This window comes from Mustela erminea, chromosome 8 (assembly GCF_009829155.1).
Source record: "Mustela erminea isolate mMusErm1 chromosome 8, mMusErm1.Pri, whole genome shotgun sequence".
NCBI lineage: Eukaryota > Metazoa > Chordata > Mammalia > Carnivora > Mustelidae > Mustela > Mustela erminea.
Genome location: NC_045621.1, coordinates 99,521,954 through 99,544,934, shown reverse-complemented (window position 1 = coordinate 99,544,934; position 22,981 = coordinate 99,521,954). Strand labels below are relative to the sequence as shown.

Genomic DNA, 22,981 nt, shown 5'->3' with positions numbered 1-22,981 from the left:
ATTGCCACTTGGAGGGGTTTAGAAAGATTCCTTTGTGCCAGTATTTCATCCTCAACTGCTTACTTTAGTGCCAGAAATTCTACCATTAGGAATGTATTTCTGTGCACAATGCCTAGAGGGATGCTCATTAAATCAGTGATATCCAAGAGAGAAGCTGTCCTCCTCCTCTGACAGCTACATGCTAAGGAAAAGAAAGGTCCTGATAAGCTTTCAGATTTCTGTGTTCTCTTCCTTCTTTCTGTCCATGTTCCAGAGCCCAAAGGAGTTGCAAATATATCGACAAATCTCTACTATTTCTAGTGAGGTGAGTGATTTTCCTTCATTTCAGTGCAATAGGAATAATTTCTTATGGTTACTATAAAAGGAATATACCTTACTTCATATTCATAATCTATCATTTCTGATTAATTTATATACCAATGATCTCCCTCATCAGTTGAGACTCATCCAGGTACAAGCAATGCACACACAGTGGCAGGGGAAAAAATGCATCAGAAAGTGATTTTCTAGAATTCTAAAAATGCTTGATCTAAATGGAACTTAGTAATGGTACAGCTCAACATCTTCAACTCAGAGGAGGAAACTGAGGCTCAAGGCTGTCAACTTTCTCAGAATTCATTTGAAACCTTTTTTTTTTAACCTACCAACATGAAATATTTTGAGAATAAGATTCACTCAAAGATCTAAGAATATACTAAACTGGGTTGAACATAATCTTTCAGTACAGCCATGCACACAATTTTTCCCTATCTATCAGCCAAGGAAGGCAAAGGAAACATGCATATGTATAGTAAACATGCACATACACATAAAAAACACATACACAAACATACTCGCACCTATGTCTTAATGGTTTTACCTCTTACATCCACTGGTGTCTCAGCACTAATAACAGCGCAGATGGGACTGATCTAATTACCACAGCCCTCCTAAGAATCAGTTTTATCTTCTGTTCCCTTATCTCTTAATTTTGTAGATATATGATAGAATTCTTCATATGTTAAGTCCTTAAGTCTTTTATGAAGAATCAGGCTGTGTTCCATTCACAGTGCTTATAGTCCCACTGGATGGATCCTTAAAGACCTAAGGAGGACATACTCTTTTGTCTGACTTTCTTGGTCTTAATAAGCATAAGAATATGAGACCTAGGAGCAATGTGCCACTGTCTGGTCTCCATTACTCCCAGACAGAAGCAGGGCCAGTACAATGATTGACTTATAACAATCCCTAAACAACTCTCTATTGCTCTACTGAATAAAATAATAAATAGAAGAGTGAAAGGGAGCAAAACACGCATGTATGTATGTGTGCATGTGTGAGATGGAAAGGAAAAATATGTATATCTATCAGTTACCAGTTAGGGTTCTATTTGGTCCATTTAACAAAAGTCAACTGCAATGGCTTAATACATTCAAACTATCTTTCCTGACTATGTTATTTATATTATGCCCTTTGTCTCAAAAATTATTGCATTATGGCTGTTCCAGTGTCACTTTAACATTTTACATAGGAGAAAGGAGGTAGAAAGAGCTGATAAAACTTTCCAAGGAATCCCAGTATATTTCTGCTTATATAATATTGGAACACAGTATGTCACATGACCAACTCTTTTGTAAGGCAGGCTGGAAACTTAAGATTTTATGCTTTCTTGTTTTTTTTTTTTAATTAAACATATAGCACCTGGCACAATATAAAGTTTTTTTTATAGTAAGGAAGAATGGCATATAGTATGATGGCTTTTTACACATAAGTTTCATTTCCCACAATTTTAGGCAAATTATTTTCTCTTTATAACTCAAATGTTTACTTGGAGGAAATTGAAGGCTTTACGCTAAATAAGGGCTTACAAATCCATATGATTACAGAGTCCAGGCAGGTGATGTAAAGAGAAAGTGGTTGGTGGGGACTGTGAAACTCCTGGGATCTCAGGACTCAGCTGAAGGGGGATACAATTTTTCAGCTTCAACAAGATAATGGTCATGCAGGAATGTGTATAAGGTCTTCTAAATTTTCCAAATAAATTGAAGATTGCCATCTTTGTGTCAAAATTCATCATTTTCAATGTTGGTAACTAATACAAACATTTTAAAACATAATCAGAATCTATAAAGAACTTAGCAAACTCAACACCCAAAGAACAAATAATCCAATCAAGAAATGGGCAGAGGACATGAACAGACATTTCTGCAAAGAAGACATCCAGATGGCCAACAGACACATGAAAAAGTGCTCCATATCACTCGGCATCAGGGAAATACAAATCAAAACCACAATGAGATATCACCTCACACCAGTCAGAATGGCTAAAATAAACAAGTCAGGAAATGACAGATGCTGGCGAGGATGCGGAGAAAGGGGAACTCTCCTACACTGTTGGTGGGAATGCAAGCTGGTGCAGCCACTCTGGAAAACAGCATGGAGGTTCCTCAAAATGTTGAAAATAGAACTGCCCTATGACCCAGCAATTGCACTATTGGGTATTTACCCTAAAGATACAAACGTAGTGATCCAAAGGGGCACGTGCACCCGAATGTTTATAGCAGCAATGTCCACAATAGCCAAACTATGGAAAGAACCTAGATGTCCATCAGCAGATGAATGGATCAAGAAGATGTGGTATATATACACAATGGAATACTATGCAGCCATCAAAAGAAATGAAATCTTGCCATTTGCCACAACATGGATGGAACTAGAGCGTATCATGCTTAGCGAAATAAGTCAAGCAGAGAAAGACAACTATCATATGATCTCCCTGATATGAGGAAGTGGTGATGCAACATGGGGGCTTAAGTGGGTAGGAGAAGAATCAATGAAACAAGATGGGATTGGGAGGGAGACAAACCATAAGTGACTCTTAATCTCACAAAACAAACTGAGGGTTGCTGGGGGGAGGGGGGTTGGGAGAAGGGGGTGGGATTATGGACATTGGGGAGGGTATGTGCTTTGGTGAGTGCTGTGAAGTGTGTAAACCTGGCGATTCACAGACCTGTACCCCTGGGGATAAAAACATATGTTTATAAAAAATAAAAAATTTAAAAAAAAATTAAAACATAATAAAACAAAGCAAAACACATCTGGGGGTTGGACTTGGCCTAGGAGGAAAAGAGTTTAGGACATTAAGGATTTATCAGTTCTCAGGACCCTTTTAATAAAATAGTCTGTGTCCTGGCTTCCCATCTGATCCAAGTACAGGACACTTTTCACAGTATCACTGTTCTACTCTTAAAATAACAGAAGGCAATGTTATACGCCCCAAAAGCAAGTTTCTGTGCAAGTTGCCTTTGGAATCTGACTTTACTACTCTATAAATTTTCCTTTGTCTTGTTCACCACTGCAAAGAAACATAGAACACAATTATGTTGTTGGACATTTTTATGTTTCAACATAAATAATTACATCTTTGGTGGGTATAATTTATATAAGCTGCATTAAATTATGAGGACTAATACTGGCTGTTAAATTCTACCCCACAAAAACACTCCTATTCCATGAATGTGTAAACAAAATATTTTCTATATGTTAGACATGGTTAAGTTTTTCTAATTTCCAAGATGGTTAACCATAGTTGGGCGACAGTGTGCAACTAAATTCAGAAATGTTAAGTGGATTGCAGAGAAGGAAATTCAACTCACCTGGCCAGCCAGCCAGATGCTGATTGTTCTGACAGTTATGACAATGAGAGAAGAACACCAACAAGAATGAGCACGGAAACCACATGAGGGGTCTCTCAGTGCACTTCTACTACAGTTTTCACCAGATGGTCCAAAAGGAGTACTTAGAAAATCACTTGCCTTGTCCTGAGATAATTGTGAACACACACGAAATAAATGACTAAGCCCATCAGGGTCTGATAGGTAGTAGGAATTCATAAGTATTTGTTAAATTAAGGGTTACCTTAACAAAAAAAAGAAAAACTGTGAATGGTACTGATAGCATTTCATGGAGACACACACCAAAAACCCTGTGATCAACTTTCTAAAAGTATGCTGAACATAGCTACATCTCAAGCAAACTTAATGTTACCAAGAGTATGAGTAATTCTTGTCACTTAAAAAGGGACTTGGAGAATAATTCTGTTGACATAACCTCATATGGACCCTACCATACCCCACCCAGATGTCATCAGACATACCAGCTGTCATCCAGATTTCAGAATTAGATACCTTACCTCTTGCCATGAGTCCATCCACCATATCATGGGGCAGTCCTTCCTCCCTTTTTCCTTTCTTTCTGTGGAATATGCATCCCACAATCTGCACAGATAGAGCCCTTGAGCCTTCAGTTTTACTGTCTCTGCAATTTTGCATGCTGCTACTGTTCTTTATTAGCAATACCGTTAACTATAAAGTACGGTGACTTAATTCTTTAAACTCTCTATGCAGGCAAAGTAGCCAATGTCACAGTGGACTGTCTAGAGCAATTAAAAAGAAAAACTGCTGAGCATAACTTTCAACTTTAGCAATGATTTGTACATCTTATAAGAACTTCTTGAAGATGAACCCACTAAGGTAGCAATTTCACTAGTACTACTGTTGTCACACTTGCTGTACTTTTTTTTTTTTTCTTTTTTGGCCCCAGAGAATTTTATTAACAGGGCCAAGGCTGACATTAATTGTTAAACCAGAAGAAATGAACTAAGTTGAGTTCATTCTTTCATTTTTCTTTCTTAATGTATAAATAATTTAAATGATGTCATATTTCATGGGAAATTACTTATTATCTCTTCATTCTTAGTAGTAATCTACTGATAGAACTTCAGAAGTGACAGATGGGGCCAATGACATTTAATCAAATTAATAACCAGATAAATATTTGTACAGATTATATAAACATTTTTTAGTAGTGTATTTAAAATCTATAATCTGAACTATGTCTGTATAGGTGAGGGTCTGCCAGAGAAACAGAAACTCAAAAATTAATCACAGGATCAATCTACATATCTATCTGGAGAGATTTATTTTAAAGAATCAGTTCATAGGATTATGAAAAATTGGCAAGTCCAAAATCTGATGGAGTAGGCTGGCAATATGGGGACTCAGAGAAAAGAAGCAGTTTGAGTTCAAAAACAGTCTGTTGGCAGAGTTCCTTCTGTCTCCAGGAAGTCTTTTTTCTATTATGGCCTTCAACAAATTGGGTGAGGACCACTCACATTATGGAGGATAATCTGCTTTCTCAAAGTCTACTGATTTAAATATTAACCTTATTGAGAAAAATAAACAAACAAAATAAATAAATAAAACAAACCTTCACAGAAATATCCAGAATAATGTTTGACCAAATATTTGGACAATGTGGTCCCGCCGAGTTGACACATAAAATTAAACATCACAGTATCTTATTTGTTAAATATCATCAGATTGTATTTGTGAGGCATTACTCCATTTCTATTTAAATTTAAACCCTTGTTGAAAAGAGAAACCGAATTTGGACTAGAATTATAGTAATATACAACAAGCAAATAATGTATTTATAATTATCTAAGCACTGCAAATCCAATGACTTAGAAATTAATGCCGACCCATCCTTTCTGTGTGTGTTGAAGAGAATTTTTGTTTAAATGATCAACTTAAATTCTTCTTGAGTGTTCTGCTCATTACTCCATCTGCCTAAGGGAGAAGTTTGTTCCAAGGCCAGCTAGTACACTGTTTCATTATTTTAGACCCTGTGGCTGAAAAGCATGATATTTTGTAAGACTCTGATATATGAAATGACATAAAAAAGAGTCTTCTTTGGAGCCATTCATACCCCATGATTTCCCTTAATCTGGCCAGTTACCAACCTATCACATACAAGTGAGTCTCTCCCATTTATTCATTCACTTATTCAACACATGCGATGAACCCAGCATATGACACACACTCTTCTAGGAACTAGGGATACATGACAAAATTATTACTACCCTTACTGAGTTTGCACTTTAGTATCTGGAAACAAATGATAAACACACACATCAGTAAATAAATTCAGACAGTGGTAAGTGCTATAAAGAAAATAAAACAGGGGTGCCTGGGTGGCTCAGTGGGTTCAGCCTCTACCTTCGGCACAGGTCATGATCTCAGGGTCCTGGGATTGAGTCCCGCATCAGGCTCTCCGCTCAGCGGGGAGCCTGCTTTCCCCCTCTGCCTCTCTGCCTACTTGTGATCTCTCTCTCTGTCAAATAAATAAATAAAATCTTTAAAAAAAAAGAAAAAAGAAAACAAAACAGAATAATGGTAGAGGAACAAAAGTCTGGGCTAATTGATTTAGGCTGTTTTAAAGAGGTTTCTCTGAAGAGGTAACATGTGAACTAAATGGGAAGAGTAAAGTCAAAGGAGAATGAGTTGGGTGCATCTGATGACTGGAAAGCAAGTCCATGGTGCAGAACGGAGAGAAGTAAAAGAACACTGTAGGATACGGGGCCTGGAAAAACACGTAAGGACAAGTCACGCAGGACCATGAAGTGCAGGCAAACATTACAATGACAGACTCTTATTGTAAGGGAAAGACAGGACCTCAGTCACTCTAGTAGCCAACAGACACTCGAGGAAGCCAACAGAACATAGGGAGATCATTTAGGAGACCAAAACTTCCAAACTTCAGATACTGGAACCAAAAAAATTATTGCTGATATAAGTAAGGCTGCTTCCCATGAGCTGTATGTACATCATATCATACATATTACTCTACAGATTTTCAAAGCCATTTTATTATTTATATCTGGTTGGTCTTAAAAGGAATTCAGCAACATACGGGAAGAAAGATAGCTTGAACCATCATATGGTGAATGGATTGCTAATAAAATAAAATTGAGGCTGAGGGTCTGAAACTTTGTATTTTATAAATTAATGTTTGTGATATCCTACAAAATCATCTTTCATACACAAGAATTATCTAATACCCAAGGCAACTGGAACCAACGGAGCCAGCTCTGATTGCTAGAAAGGTACCCAGCAATGTAGCCATCCCCAGGATCCTTCCCAGCAGAGCTGGGTCACAATTCAGCTGCTACAGTGAGGCTCACCTCCAAGGCTGCAATCTGACTCCACAGCTCACTCACACTTACCTCGTCCTTCAAAAATACAATTAAATAACTTAGCCACCCTGGGTCCACACTATTGCTTTCAAAATTTAGGGTTTATTAACTATAAAATTAATACCAACTAAACAAGCCAAAGATTTTTTTCTTTTTTTTATTTTTAACCTCTGAGAAGAAATGTAAGTTCTCAATATGCTAAGGACACACATAGAAGGGAAAAGTCATACAAAGAACTTGTTTGGTGTGTATGGTGGGTCCCCAGTGAAGGAGGAAGTGAGCAGAAAATAGGACAAATGTGAATCTTCACTTTCTTGGGAGGGATTTTCTCAGGCCCTTACTTTATGCATTACTTTTTTGCTTATTTTAGAGAGAGGGTCTCAGCCTCCAGGAATTTATTTAGTTATTTATTTTTAATCCTTAGTTTAATGGAAGATGCAGGCTTAACTTCATGGGAGATGAGTATTACTTTTCCTTCCCTGAGAAGCCTCACTAATATTTGTTTGGTATGTATGTGAGTAATTCAGCAAGCTTGTGTGTGTGTGTGTATGTGGTTTGTTTTCTAACCATACTCAATAGCCCAACGATACACTTTGGAACCAAACACATCTAAATTAGAATATGGACCTGGTCACGTACTAGATATGTGACATGAATAATTTGTCATCTCTACCCTTTATTTTCTCTTTTTTTAAAAGACAGCAAGATCTATTAGGTTTTTTTTTCTTTTTCCTTTCTCTTTTCTTCTTTCCTTAATTTTCATTTTTTCCTTCATCTCTTGAACACAAGCTTTGGATTCGTCGGTGCTGAAATACAGCAGTGTCTAAGAGGACCCGACATGAAGTTGGCATATAACAGCCACTCCAAAAGTTGGAAATTTCCAAATGTCACTGTACAGAAGAACCATCTGAGAATCCTGTTAAAACTGTAGATTCCTGGGGTGCCTGGTGGCTCAGCGGGTTAAGCTTTTGCCTTCATTCAGGTTCTGACCTCAGGGTCTTGGGATGGAGCCCTGACTCAGCAGGGTTGCGGCGGCGGAGGGTATCCCTGCAGGGAGTCTGCTTCTCCCTCTCCCTGCTCATGTGCAAGTTCTATCTCTAATAAATAAATAAAATCTTTTAAAAAAATGCAGATTCCTGGAGTGCCTCTGTGTCTCAGTCACAGTTAAGCCTCAAACTCTTGGTTTTGGCTCAAATCATGATCTCAGGGTCATGGGATCAGAGCTGCATCTGCCTCCCTGCTCAGCAAGAAGCCTACCTGAAATTATTTCTATCTCTTTCTCCCTTCCCCTCTGCCTCTCTCCTCACTCTCTCTTTCTCTCCCTCTCTTGATCATAAGTGAATGAATGAATGAATAGAAAGAAAGAAAGAAACTTTTTTAAAAATGCAGATTCCTGAGTCTGAACCTCAGAGATTCTGATTCCTAGGCCTACAAAGGAAGTTCCAGAAATTTGTATTTTTAACAAGCCCCTCAAAATTTGCTAAAATTAATTTCCTGTTAATTATATTTGGAGAAAAAAGAAAACAACAAGAAATTTGAGCTTCATTTGTCTATGACCCTCTGTCATTTCACAGTTAAGCCTTGCTCTAATTCTGGTTCCCACCACAAACATCTGACTCTTGACCTCCTACATGCTGGCATGGCATAGAACAACAGGACAGAAGCTACTTCTCAGGAGCCTTTTTTTTTTTTTTCTTTTTTTCTTTTCCTGTGTCTGCCCCCTTCTAGATGACAATTTTTTATATACCGCACCTGACTTATTTCCTTACTACTATCATTTGCCTCTTTCTTCCTAGGTTGCCTTCTGCTTTTTGGACTCCTAATTGTCCTAAGTTACATGAAAATTCATCAGCTTCTCAGCAGAGAAGGTGGGTTGTGTTACATCAGCCTAATACTGGGCATTACATTTCCCAGATACCCCTTTCCATACTGTTCCAAGGTAGAGAAGAGAAACTTGTTACATATGAAAAGTAGAAGAGAAAAAGAAGTCACTATTTTCAGAAAGTCATATAAGAATGGACACATGGATGGATAGACACAGGTGCATGGCATGCCTTGGCTTCTTCTCAGTCTTTTCTTCCTTGAATCCTACACATCTTTCCAGTTGCTGGTCCTGATGACCAGTGACAGCCCCAGACCCATCACTGAGTACACAGATATGGATCCGCAGAGGTGGGGGTTTCCAGAGGCAGCATTTTCTTAGAACTCTCGTCTCAAGTTCCCTTTCTGTATTTCCACTCCGGTAGTAGATGTGTTTGGTTTCTTGCATTTCCCTGCAAGCTCTCACCTACCTAACTGAGCCAAATTTTCAGAAAACCTATTAGAGATTCTTTTCCCAATCCTCCCACTCCCCATTAAGGACTTTCATTTCATCTGCTGCTCCCATTTTTGTGTAAAGTCTAGTTCCTATAATAAATCCCTATGCCCACAGGATTTAAGTGGCTCTGTTTTGTTGACTAAAATCAAATGTATGCACTTAATAAACCAACTCAACTCTCAGTGCAGACTCTTCATATCTTATAATCCACAAGGTGATATCAAAAGAAAACCCAATGACAGTTGAGACCTAATCTATTTTTAAAAATTGCACACCAGGTTATTTTGAGTTACCTGTGGGGAAAATATACAGAAACCTCCAGGTGTTCCTCTTTTATCCCCAGAAATCAATATTGATATTTTAGCCATGAAACTTTCACCAGATATTTTGACCTAGAGTCTAAGAATTAAGAGAAGAAAAAAGCCAGTTCTGTCTCCTGAAGAATTCTGGTTTACAGGCACTTGGGTCTGTCCTTGGAGATAAATGCCAAGGCTGATTGAAATATATAGATGAAGGAACGATTACCATTGCAAATTGTGTTAACCTTCTTACTGCATGGTTGGCCATCACCAAAAGAGTTCAGCCTTCCAGATTGCAATCACATATAATATCAGAGAATTAAATCACCCATTACCAACCCTTCAAGCAGTCTTAGTCAATGTACACTTAGAATTCTGAGTAAGTTTTGACTGAACAAGAAATGTGCAATCAACCGATAGATTTCAAAGTCTCATGATACTTTTCTTTCCAAACAATCACAAAGCAGTACCCATTAAAATTAGGCAGAACCACAGATGCATATGAAACTATATATATGTCAGTGATTTTCATAAGCCTTATTCAGACGAAGAGTGATCTTTGCATTCCAAAGACTTTATTAATCCTCGGATTTTCTTTTAAACCTCATATGGAATCAGATTTCTGGCTACCATCCTACACGCCACTCTCATTTTACTGTGATTCAATGTCTTCACTCTGCTTACATTTGAATTATACCAACATATGCCATGGTCACAAGAATCTTACTAGAGGTCACAGACTTGTATAATCAGGCTTAACTGGACTTCACTCAAGTTTGTTCTGACCAGCATCATTACTATTAATATCAGTTGGTGAAAACTATATAGACCTGCCTTGGATAAATAGTATGGACCTTCCCTCCCCCAAGAAAAGGGAATTTCATCAGTCTCATGCCTATGAAATGTGTTCTATTTGGGGACTTGCTAATAAATTCAGTAATATTTTTCACTTCAATTCCATTAAATAAGCTTTACTTATAATTTGGAGTTGCTAGAATTCTTCAGGTCTTGGGAATCCCCTCCCCGCCAGTGATTCGTGTCCTTGGTTCTTCTCAACTCCATGCTCTTCCTGGCATTGCTGCCCCATCTTCCTCTATGACTACATTTTCCACATTTCCCAAGGCTCGACTGTCTGCCTCTTGCTTTATTTTTTTAACATTTTTTATTTAAATTCAATTAATTAACTAGTAGTGTATTATTGGTTTCAAAGGTGCAGTCTGTGATTCATCCGTCTTCTGTAACACACAGTGTTCATGATATCACATGCCCTCCTTAATGTCCATCACTCAGTTACCCGATCCCCTCTACCCACCTCCCCTCTGGCAACCCTCAGTTTGTTTCCTATGATTAAGAATCTCTTAGTGTTTGTCTCCTTCTCTGGTTTCTTCTTGTTTCACTTTTTTTCTTCTCTTCCCTGTTGACCCATTGTTTCATTTCCTAAATTCCATGAATCATTAAGATCATATGATAACTGTCTTTGTCTGATTGAGATATTTTGCTTAGCATTATACTTCAGTTCCATCCGTGTCATTGCAAATGGCAATATTTCATTTTTTGATGGATACATAATATTCCTGTGTGTGTATGTGTGTGTGTGTGTGTGTACCATCTCTTTTTATCCATTCACCTGTTGATGGATATCTGGGTTCCTTCCACAGTTTGGCTTTTGTGGACACTGAGGTTATAAACATTGGAATGCACGTGCCCCTTCAAATTACTATCTTTGGGGTAAATACTGAGGAATGCAATTGCTGGGTCATAGGGTAGCTCTATTTTCAACTTTCTGAGGAATCTCCATATTGTTTTCCAGAGTGGCTGCACCAGTTTGCATTCCCACCAACAGTGTAGGAGGGTTCCCTTTTCTCCACATTCTCACCAACCTCTGTCATTTCCTGACTTTTTAATTTTAGCTGTTCTGACTGGTGTGAGGTGGTATCTTACTGTGGTTTTAATTTGTATTTCCCTTTTGCTGAGTGATGTGGAGCACTTTTTCATGTGTCTTTTGGCCATTTGGATGTTCTTTGCAGAAATATCTGTTCATATGTCTGCACATTTCTTGATTGGATTATTTGTTCTTTGGGTGTTGAGTTTGATAAGTTCTTCACAGATTTTGGATACTAGCCCTCTATCTGATGTCATTTGCAAATATCTTCTCCCATTCTGTCAGTTGCCTATTGGTTTTGTTGACTATTTCCTTTGCTGTGCAAAAGCTTTTGATCATGGCGAAGTCCCAATAGTTCATGTTTACCTTTGTTTCCCTTGCCTATGTAGACATGTCTAACAGTAAGTTGCTGCAGCCAAGGTCAAAGAGGTTGTTGCCTCTGTTCTTCTCCAGGATTTTGATGGATTCCTGTCTCACATTTAGGTCTTTCATCAATTTTGAGTCAATTTTTGTGTGTGGTGTAAGGAAATATTCCAGGTTTATTCTTCTACACATGGCTGTCTAATTTTCCCAACACCATTTGTTGAAGAGATTGTCTTTTTTCCACTGGATATTCTTTTCTGCTTTGTCGAAGATTAGTTGACCATAGAGTTGAGGGTCCATTTCTGGGTTCTCTATTCTGTTCCACTGATCTATGTGTCTGCTTTTGTGCCAGTAACATGCTGTCTGATGATTACAGCTTTGTAAAAGAGCTTGCAGTCTGGAATTGGAGTGGCACCCATTTTTCTTTTCTTTTCCAACATTCTTTGGCTATTTGGGGTCTTTTCTGGTTCCATACAAATTCTAGGATTTGTTCCAGCTATGTGGAAAAAAGTGGATGGTATTTTGGTAAAGACTGCATTAAATATGTAGATTTTTCTAGGTAGCACAGGCATTTTAAAAAATATTTGTTCTTTCAATCCATGAGCATGGAATATTTTTTCCATTTTTTTGTGTCTTTCTCAGTTTCTTTCATGAGCATTATAGTTTTCTGAGTACAGATCCTTTGCCTCTTTGGTTAGGTTTATTCCTAGGTATCTTATGGTTTTGGGTGCAATTGTAAATACGATCGACTCCTTAATTTCTCTTTCTCCTGTCTCATTGTTAATGTATAGAAATGCAACTGATTACTGTGCATTGATTTTCTTTCTTACCAATTTGCTGAATTCCTGTATGAGTTCTAGCAATTTTGGGGTGGAGTCCTTTGAATTCTCCACATAAAGCAGCATGTAATCTGCAAAGAGTCTGAGTTTGACTTCTTTGTCGATTTGGTTGCCTTTTATTTCCTTTTATTATCTGATTGCTAAGGTGAAAACTTCTAGTACTATGTTGAACAGCAGTGGTAATAGTGGACATCCTTGCCCTCTTCTTGACCTTAGTGGAAAAGCTCTCAGTTTTTCCCCATTGAGAATGCCTCTTGTTTCCTTATTCTGTTTTTCCTCCTCTAGTTTCAGATTTTTATGCTTTATGTCTATCTTTTTAGTAGTTATTTTAACCTAACTTAATGAATTTAAGGATAATTAAGTTACCCCTTCCCAAACCATACAAAAACTATTGTCTACTACAACTCTACTCACATTCCAAAAGGTGATTTTGTAATCAAGTTTTTGGTTTTTAAGTTCTAAGATTTCTTTCTCTTGACAAGAAATCAAATTATTATTGCTTTATATAAGCATCATTTATTTTTAGTTTAACCGCATATTTACCAATAAAATTGCAAATAATTTCTTCTTGCATCTTTCCTTCCTATATGATAATATTTTATTCTGCCTATACCTTATACCTTTAGAATTTCTTTTATTAAAATATTTTTTCTCGGGGCATCTGGGTGGCTCAGTCGGTTAAGTGGCTGCCTTTGGCTCAGGTGATGATTCCAGCATCCTGGGACTGAGTCCCACATTGGGCTTCCTGATCAGTGGAGAGCCTGCTTCTCCCTCTCGCTCTGCCTACTTATGCTCTCTCTCTCTGTGTCATATAAATAAATAAATAATCTTAGAAAATTTTTTTTTTCTTTTAGTTTATCTCAGCTTACACATTTAGCAATATCTTCTTTTACCTTCGCTAATTAAAGATATATTACTGGGAGTAGAATTTTAAGCTCCCTCAGCTCACTAAAGATACTATTCTACTACATATGGGTTTCTCTTACTTGTTGGCAAGAGGTCTGTTTAACTAATTTCCCATCTTCTGTAGCCTGTCATTCCTTCAGAATATTTTAAGATTCCATTTTTGTTTGAATCTTTTATTGTTATTTATATGACATGAGGACAGAATTCTGTATCCTCCTTTATGTTATTCCTCCATAATACTTAATCTGATTTCACATTCGGGCATATGGCAATTATGATTTTTAATTCTAAGAATTTCAATCTTGAAGAAAAATTGAAAGATCAGTATAAGAAAGACCTGAATAATCCTCATTTAGATTCACAAACTCAACCTCTTGCCATATCTGCTTCATCTCTATCTCTTTCTCCACACACATATAAAAACACAACTGTTTGTCAAACAACCTAAAGTAGATTTTCATGATACTTTAGCATGTCTCCCTCAAGAATATATGACCACAACACCATTACCATACCTGAGGAAAATTAATCTAAACCAATGCACAGCCTATCTTTAAATTCATCAGTAGTCATATAAACATTTGTTATATTTACCTTTTTAAGCCAAGACACAAAGTTCATATGTTGCACTGTATGATTATGCCATTTTAGTCTACTCTCATTTAGAATAGTTGATCTGACCTCCCCCCTCTTCTTTCATATTGAATCTTTTGAAAAGTCCAAGCTACCTGTTTTGCATTATTCTTTTAAAAATAAAGCCACCTACCCCATTTTTATTTTATTTTACTTTTTTAAGATTTATTTATTTTTAGAAGGGGGAGGAGCAGAGGGAGGAAGGGAAATCATAAGTAGACTCCGCACTGGCATGGAGCCCAATGTTGGGGTAGATCTCACGACCCAGAGATCAGGACCTGAGCAGGAACAAGAGTTGGACATTCAACCAACTGAACCACCCAAGTGCCCCTCTTTCTTCTTTAACCTCCTGTGTCACTATGGATCCATGCTTTTATTTTTAAAATTCAACATGTTATTCTATATTTTTCTTATTGGTGATATATATCCCGAATAAGGTCAAAACATCTCCGAGTATACGTAATATCTGTAGCGTTCAATCTCTTGCCTTATCACTAATCTTTGAGCACTCCTTTGCTTTCTGACATGACAATATGTTCCAGCCTCACTCTGTACTTTTCTGTTTCAGACCCAAAATCAGCCATATTTTTAAGACATCCAGTTTTTAATAAGTGTGCAATGAATGGTACTTAGAAGTCATAATCTGGGTATTAACTACACAAAAAGATATCATGATATCTTTTAACCAAGAGAAAAAAATATCTAGTTTTATTTATTTATTTATTTATAAAGATTTTATTTATTTGACACAGAGAGAGAGACAGCTAGAAAGGGAACCCAAGCAGGGGGAGTGGGAGAAGGAGAAGCAGCCTTCCTGATGAGCAGGGAGCCCAATATAGGGCTCAATTCCAGGACCCTGGTATCATGACCTGAGCCAAAGGCAGATGTTTAATGACTGAGCCACCCAGGTCCCCCCCACCAAAAAAATACAGTTTTAGAACATAGAATAGTTAGATGGATTCAACATGGATGAGTATGTGTTCTGCTTGAAGAATATATTAAGTGTTTGTGTGTGTATGTGTGTGTGTGTGTAAGTAACAGGGTCATACTGATACTTTTAAATAAAACCCAACAAAAATAAAGTAAAATAAAATAAAACCCAACATTCCAGTGTTCTTCCACAATGTACTATTCCATGTTTTTATCTCCCTTTTCCCAACAATATCTATATATTTTCTCATTTGATTTTTTTCCCATGATAAAGAAATTAGTTTCAGAATGACTACACCAATAAAACCACCACCAACAAACCTGTTAAAAAAAAGCTCATATTTGTGTAGCTGTTTTGGATTTCAAAATACATCCAAGTATGTATTTTATGAATAACATTATGTGAGTTAAGTATTTCAACTAATTAGCATGTTCATTAGTAAAGTAATTATTCAAGTAAAAGCTACTTGAATTTATTACTTTCTTAGTATGGTAGTTATTACTTTGCTATTCAGTTAGAATCATTTATTTCTATTTCATTCAACTGCTTTTCCATCCTTTTAAATTTAATTGTTTTTTTTGAATGTATAAAATATTTTCATAATTTAAATATCAAATTATATAAAGAGGGATTTTCAGAAAAATCACACTCCCACTCCTGGGTTCTCTCCCCCATTTTCACCTACTCCTCACATAAGTAACTATTTTCATTAGTTTTTGTTTAGTCTTCCTTTGTTTCCTTTTGCTTCAAAAGTATTGGCAAATAAGTAACAGAAATCTCTCTCTAGAGAATCATCTATTTTTATTTCCCCTATTTGTCACATAAAAATTACCATGCTATAATCATTCTTTACACCAGCTATCCTGGAAATCACTTCACATCAGTTCATGGAAAACTTCTTTATCCTTTTTTCATGGAAAAATAGTATTCCACTGGGGGTTGTTCATGAATTATTCAGCCAGCACCATAGGTTGTTTCCAGTATTAAGAAGTTACAGGTCCTGCTGGAATTCAAAACCTTGGGTAAACATTGCTTGTAGGTGTGGAGAACCATCTTCAAGGTAAACTCCCAGACACAGTGTTGTTGGAGTCAAGTAGTTTTGGTAGATATTTCCATAATTTTTGCATTTGATTGTCAGATCTATATAATTGTATCTATCTATCTATCTATCTATATCTATATCCATATTGTCAAATCTGTATAGATTCTCCAATGTCTTAATCCTATAATTGACAGCTGCCACAAACTACTTAACTTTTCCTAAATACATTAACAATTATCTTTCTCCCTCAGAGTTGAGTACAACTGAATCTAACAGTAATAATCAAATCTAAAGTTGCGTAGAGCTATAGTTTCCATTCCTTCAGATATTTTGTGTCTATTTGTGCTAGTTACCATAATCGTAAATATACTGGACTGTTTTGGACACATGTAACTCCTTATCACACTATTAACAAGTATTTTGCACTTACAGTCACTTTAAAAATCTAAGTATTTTTCACACTTGCATGTTCACAACTTTTGGCATTTTTGTTTCACACAAGGGTCTTTCCTCACTTTTCTTTATTTTAAATATCATCTCACAAATCAGATATCTCATGCCCCCTTGTCAAAACAGTATGGCTGTCATTCTGTTAGCCAACATATTATCAGTTCTTTCCAGCTTTAAGTCAGTGACAAATCTGATTAAGTTGTTTTTATATCATTATCAAAGATAATGGTAAATGTAGTCACGGGATCAGACTGAGGACACTAACCCTCCATGAACTTCTCTCTAAACATTAAACAACTCTTTCAAATGTACATTTATCCAATTTTGAATCCTTAAATCTGTATCCATTTCCTTCATGAGATAATGACATCATGATATCTAGATTCATTAAGTCTTTCATATTTCACTGATTTATCCAGCTAGTAACTGACACAATAGGACAGATGAATCTTGCATCAGAGTAATACCCGTGTTCTCAAAAAAAAAAAAAAAAAGACATTCTAACAGATCTCTTTTCATTTGTTAGACCAATGTTATGTATTGGTATTTGTACTACTGCATGTTGTCAACTCTCTACTTGGTATCTCACAATGTGCTGAGATCATGCAACTGAAGAGACCAGATTATAGATGAAGGCAGTTACTCATGTGAACCCAACAGGTGCTAAATGGCAGTGCGGGAAATGGACTTGAATTTCAAACAGTTCTGAATTGTAATGGGCTGTATATAGGAGTTCAGGTACTCGCACAGACAGCTGGCTATTTGTGCTTCTAATCCTACTAACCTGAGTTTCCTTGACAATGCTTGCTTTTACATTTTGGGGAGATTGTTTCTGACAGTTTGACAAAAAATTGGTGAGACAATTAGGATGGTATTTTTGAGACTATTATCTCACCATGAATTAGTCCAGGAAGGGAAATATTAGAAAGAAAAAAAAAAGGGGGGGGGGGATGAAAAGATATTCCTAGCTTTTGAGAACCAAACACTTCACTTTGAAAAATTTACCTAAGTTAATTTAACAAAAAGGTAAGGAATAAGCCTTTTAAAAGTGTGAGAGCCCAAGAAAGAATAATCTATTATATTATCTTTCCTTGAACTTTCTTCTCCAGGATCTTAAAGTTCTTTAGAAAAACTCATATGAAAGACAGGTATTTAATAAAGGAAAAACTTAACTTCAAAGAACCTTTGAAGGAGGCATTACCATAACTAATTTACAGGCCTAACATCTACACAAGGGAAAGTTTCAAAATCTAAAAGGTCACATTGTACTAGGAAACCAAAGGTGTTGAGTATGTGATCTCATTTTTCTTCCAGAAACTGTTTGGAATCTTCTGCTACCCTCAATCCCATTGTGAACAGCAAAGTTCTAAAACCCTTTTTTTTCCCCAGAAAAAATATTTCATTGAACTTTGACTCCTATAAAATTCTTTGTCAGCCTAAAAGGTGATAGGCCATTTTGGGAAATCCTACTAGAGACGTGTGATGCACATTTCACAATATTAAAGTCTCTGGGAAACTATGGAAAGAGAACTCTGTTCTTCAGACTCAAAGATTCTGTACTAGGCTGTTTTGTCTGTTTGTTTTCCTCGCACATGCAGAGAAATATGCTCACACTCAAGGAAATACTGTTCTGACAATCCCTTCCACTCATCCTTATCTGTTCTCATCTCCCATCTTTCCTCAGGCTCTCTCCCCACTGCATACACTGCACCTCACCATTTTCACCAAGTGAGAGGTAGTTGTTCCATAAATTACGAATTTTGTTAGGGCAGAGGCCCTGTCCATCCTCACCACAATACCCCCCCCCCCGAGTCTACAAAATAACAGACCCAGAGTAAGACTTTAATAAGCATATGGAATAAATAAATATTTGATAAGCTTATTAAATGAATATGAGTGAATGAATAGAAAATTAACATCAATCACAAGTTCACAAGTATATCCAATAAGGGCATTTCAGTAGTCCCTGCAACATATAACTGGATACACTTGTATCTACCATTAAGCACGCCCATGTACGGAAATTTGCTTGTAAACAAAATGTAATCAAAGATGTGAATGTTTGATTTGCTAAAGCAGGGATTGTCAAACTTCATCTAGGAAGGGTCAGATAGTAAATATTTTAGGCTTTGCAGGCCATAGGATCTCTTCTGCAACTACTTAGCCCTGCCATTACACTGTAAAAATAGCCACAGAGGGTAACAATAAACAAACAGGTGTGGCTACATTCCAGAAAAACATTATTTATTCAAACAGACAGAGGTGATCGGTATCATTAGGCACCTACTAAAATGCCCAAATTAAAAAAAAAAGAAAAAGATAGATAAATCTTGGCAAGAATGTGGGGAAATTAGAACCCTCCTACATTGCTGGTAATGTAAAATGGTACAGTCACTTTGGAAAACAGCCGGCAATTTCTCAAAAGGTTAAACAGATATTTATCTTTTGATCTAGTAATTCTATTTATAGGTGGAATGCTACCAAAGAGAAATGAAAACATGTATCCAAAACAAACACACAAAACAACTGTGTGAACAGTAGTAGCATTAATGATCAAAAGTGGAAATAAACCCAAATTTCCATGAACTAAACAAATGATGGATAAATAAAAAGTAGTACATCCACGCAAAGGAATATTATTAGGCAGTAAAAAAGAAACATAGTATTGATACCTGCTACAATACAGATAAGCCTCAAAAACAGTACACTAAGTGAAACCAGGCACAAAGGGTCATATATTGTATAATGCCATTTATATGAAATGTACTGAATAGGCAAATATGAGACAAGATAGATAAGTGTAGTCTAGGGCTGGAGGGTCTGGGTGAAGGGTGGATGGCGGAGAGAATGGGAGATGATTGCTAATGTATTCCAGCTTTCTTTTGGGGGGGGATGATGAAAATGTTCCACAATTAGATTGTGGTGGTAGATGTACAAATCTGTAAATAGACTGAAAACAGCTGAATTGTATACTTTAAGTCCGTTAACTTGATAACATGCCAATTATATATAATAAAACTGTTCAAAAACAAGCAAAAACAATTTTAAGTGGCAGAGTGTTTCCAATCCCTATGCTAATTGATTCATAAGGCTTCTTTTTACTAGAGAAATAACTGAATTGGCCAAAACCTGAGTTGTACATCATCTTTTAGAACTCATGCATTTTATGAGAATGCATACCTACATAAACAGAGACGCAAATGAAAAGCTCTTGGCCCACATTTCATTTGAATCATGGGCATGAGTTCAGAAAATTACCTGGATGCAAATAAACACATCCTCCTTCCCCTTGACGATGTAGAAACTGGTCTAACTCTATTAGCCTGAATTAGCCATTGCCTATGATAGTCATTATATGCTTTCTTCCTTAAGTCCTTCCTTAATTTTCTGAATTGATCTTTAGATTCTAAACATGAAGGACTGTGACTTATTGGCTCACTGACTATAGTCCCCAGAACTTGGCCTGGTACTTTTTCAAAAATGTCATTCTTAATTAATATACACTGAGACCATAGAAGTAAAACATCCATAAGATTTAGAATCAGGAAGGGCCCAATTTTAAAACTTCTAGAACTATCATCTATGGCATGTGGCTGGTCCAAGCAGAGAAGATGGAATGGAAGGACACAAATCTTCCCATTTAATTTACAAAACACATAGGCAAGATCTATGTAAACTCTAAAAAAAAGTGCTATAGAAATATCTAAAATTATGATCATTATGATTATTTAAGGTAGATATGCCTTTGACCATTTGTCTTTGTGTTTTTTGGGTTTCTTTTCTTGGAATTTGGGAACAAGAAGTGTGAGCGTACACACACAGAAAAAAGTAAATGCATTAAATATATTATAGACTCTCCTGAATGCAGCTAGGAAACCTAATTATATGGAAAAATTCAGTGATGTTAGATTCTAGGTATAGATAGATGGTGAGCTCCTAAAGGATGCTGTTCCACTGCAGCTGTCTTTGTAACTGCACTGCTAGAACAAAGCTTGGCATCTGGTTGATGCTTCATGGACATTTCCTGTATTGAAAGGTCTGTTCTTTCATATTATTATAATAAGTATATTTTTAGTTTAAAAAGAAAAACATAAACTGTCTACATACTAATTTAAAAATGTGAAAAATTAGAACATGTCACTGATTCATAAAGATTCATTCAAAACTGGCTATACCGGATCCTATCAAATAAATAAAAATAATTTTATAAACTTCCAAACTGATTTGAAGCTTTAGAGCCATATAATCGTAAGAATCCTTAAGAGACTCAAGCCTTGCAGAAACAAGGTCCTAATCTGGAGACTATGAACCCAGTGATAAACTACACAGGTTGTTAGTCCTGAAATTATATGCAAATATGTTTACTTATGTGCTTCTGCATTTTTCTAGGTCAGTGGTTTGATCAGAGTCTCAGAGTGACCTGTGACTACCCACATGTTAAGAATCACTTTACCAGGGGCGCCTGGGTAGCTCAGTCATTTAGCATCTGCTTTTTGCTCAGGTAATGATCCCAGGGTCCTGGGATACAGCCCTGCACTGGGCAACCTGCTCAGTGGGGAGTCTGCTTCTCCCTCTCTCTCTTCTACCTCTCTACCACTCCACTTCTGTTCTCTCCTGCTTGCTCTGCTCTCTCACTCTCTCAAATAAATAAATAAATAACCTTAAAAAAAAAAAAAGGATCATTTTACCAAACTGCTACAACCTCATCAACAAAAATACAAGAACAAAGATACAACATACTTGGAGTTTAGGGGACTCATCTTACCCATTTCTGACACAAATTGCAACAAAGAGACTAAACTCAAGAAAGCAAATCATTACACACTGACTAGGTAATAATAGACCATGCTACACTCCACATATAAAGAATAAACTCTTATACTTAACACGTATTGGGCAGTATTTTTGCTTGTAGTGAAAATGGATTTCTTTCAGTTGACTTGATGATCAACAGGATATATTTGCAGTCAGCTGGTCTAGGTGAAGGATTCAGGAAACAATTGATTTTGTTGTCCTAAAACTCAATGACATTTGTCCATAACTGGCAGTTTTTTAAAAGCCCTGTGCACCAATTTAACAGTAGGCATGACTGGTTCATCTACTGGGGTCTCCTTTGTGAGATGTCTTTGAAAATGCTGCCAATCCCCTTTAAACCAGCATTTCTCCAAAACTACTGTTCTACACCTGCTCCAGGCAATGCTAATAGGTATAATGAAGAACACATTTAACATTTCCTCAATGTGATTGTCTTCGGGATCTTTGAGAGCCAGTTATTTTTGTATGATACTTTGAAAACTGCTCTAACTCAAACTTGAGGAATGCAAAATTATTCAGATTGTCCACAAAAGTGTAATTAATTTGGCCTTAGTAGAGAGAAGAAAAGAAAATACAATGACAGTCAGAAAAAATTAAAATAAACAATAACAAAAATAAAATAAAATAATAAAAATAAATAAAATAAAATAAACAATAACAACAACAACAAAATACCTCTACCATTAAAAAAGAAAAAAACCCATACCTTCTTAGTGGCTTTGGTTTTCTTTGACAATGATTTTTTTTTTTTCCCCCTCTAGAATGAAGTTTAAATAATAGAAAAAAAATATATTCCACAACAAATAGAACATAGTTTATTTTCTTCCAAAGAGGTCCAAGGCCATGCCTCTAGAGGTATGGAAAAATGTGGAAAGTATTCATGCATGCCCTCAAGAGCCAGTTTAGAGAGAAAAATATGACTCAGTTGATCTCTAGATTTGACCAAGAGACTGCAAGTAGACGGCATTCCATATGATACCATTGGTCCACTTTAGAAACCACTGTATTAGGAATAAATATTCAGAATTATTTCTCCCATTTTCAAATTCACATTATAGATTTTACATTATGGAATTCCAGTATCAAAATACTCCTTCCATTTTTAAAATCCTCCTTACATTGTCCTTGAAGCTTACAATCTACAGAAATAGAAACTAAAGTCAAGGAAAAAACAGTCTATTCTAAAAAAAGGAGGGGCTCATCTTTCCTCTTTTTCCTATTTAGATGTGTTCCTTGTCAACTGTATATCACAAAGCATTGTCTATTTATTATTAAAGAAAAGTAAAACATCATGCATTTGAAGATTACTAGCTAGAAATAATTACTATAATTTAAAATGTAATACTTTGTAATAGAAGGGTAATTGCAGTATTTATGCTTATTTCCACTTCATCTGAACACTGGAATTTAAGTTCAAAAGATGCCCAAAATAAAAATTGTTGGAAATGGTATCTAAAATAGTTCAAAAGTTAATTGTCATTCTGTGATC

The 22,981-nt window shown here is 36.3% G+C and overlaps 1 protein-coding gene and 1 long non-coding RNA gene across 6 annotated transcripts in view; one reads left to right on the top strand and one right to left on the bottom strand.

Annotated features, from left to right (window-relative positions):
* DPP10 (dipeptidyl peptidase like 10) overlaps positions 1 to 22,981 on the bottom strand; it is a 1,361,251-nt gene that overhangs the window by 188,795 nt on the left and 1,149,475 nt on the right. The gene's annotated exons all lie outside the window — the stretch shown is intronic.
* LOC116596748 lies at positions 45 to 21,112 on the top strand. The gene is made up of 3 exons (XR_004288300.1): positions 45 to 304; positions 8,812 to 8,883; positions 21,067 to 21,112. It is a non-coding gene; the product is annotated as an uncharacterized LOC116596748 (long non-coding RNA).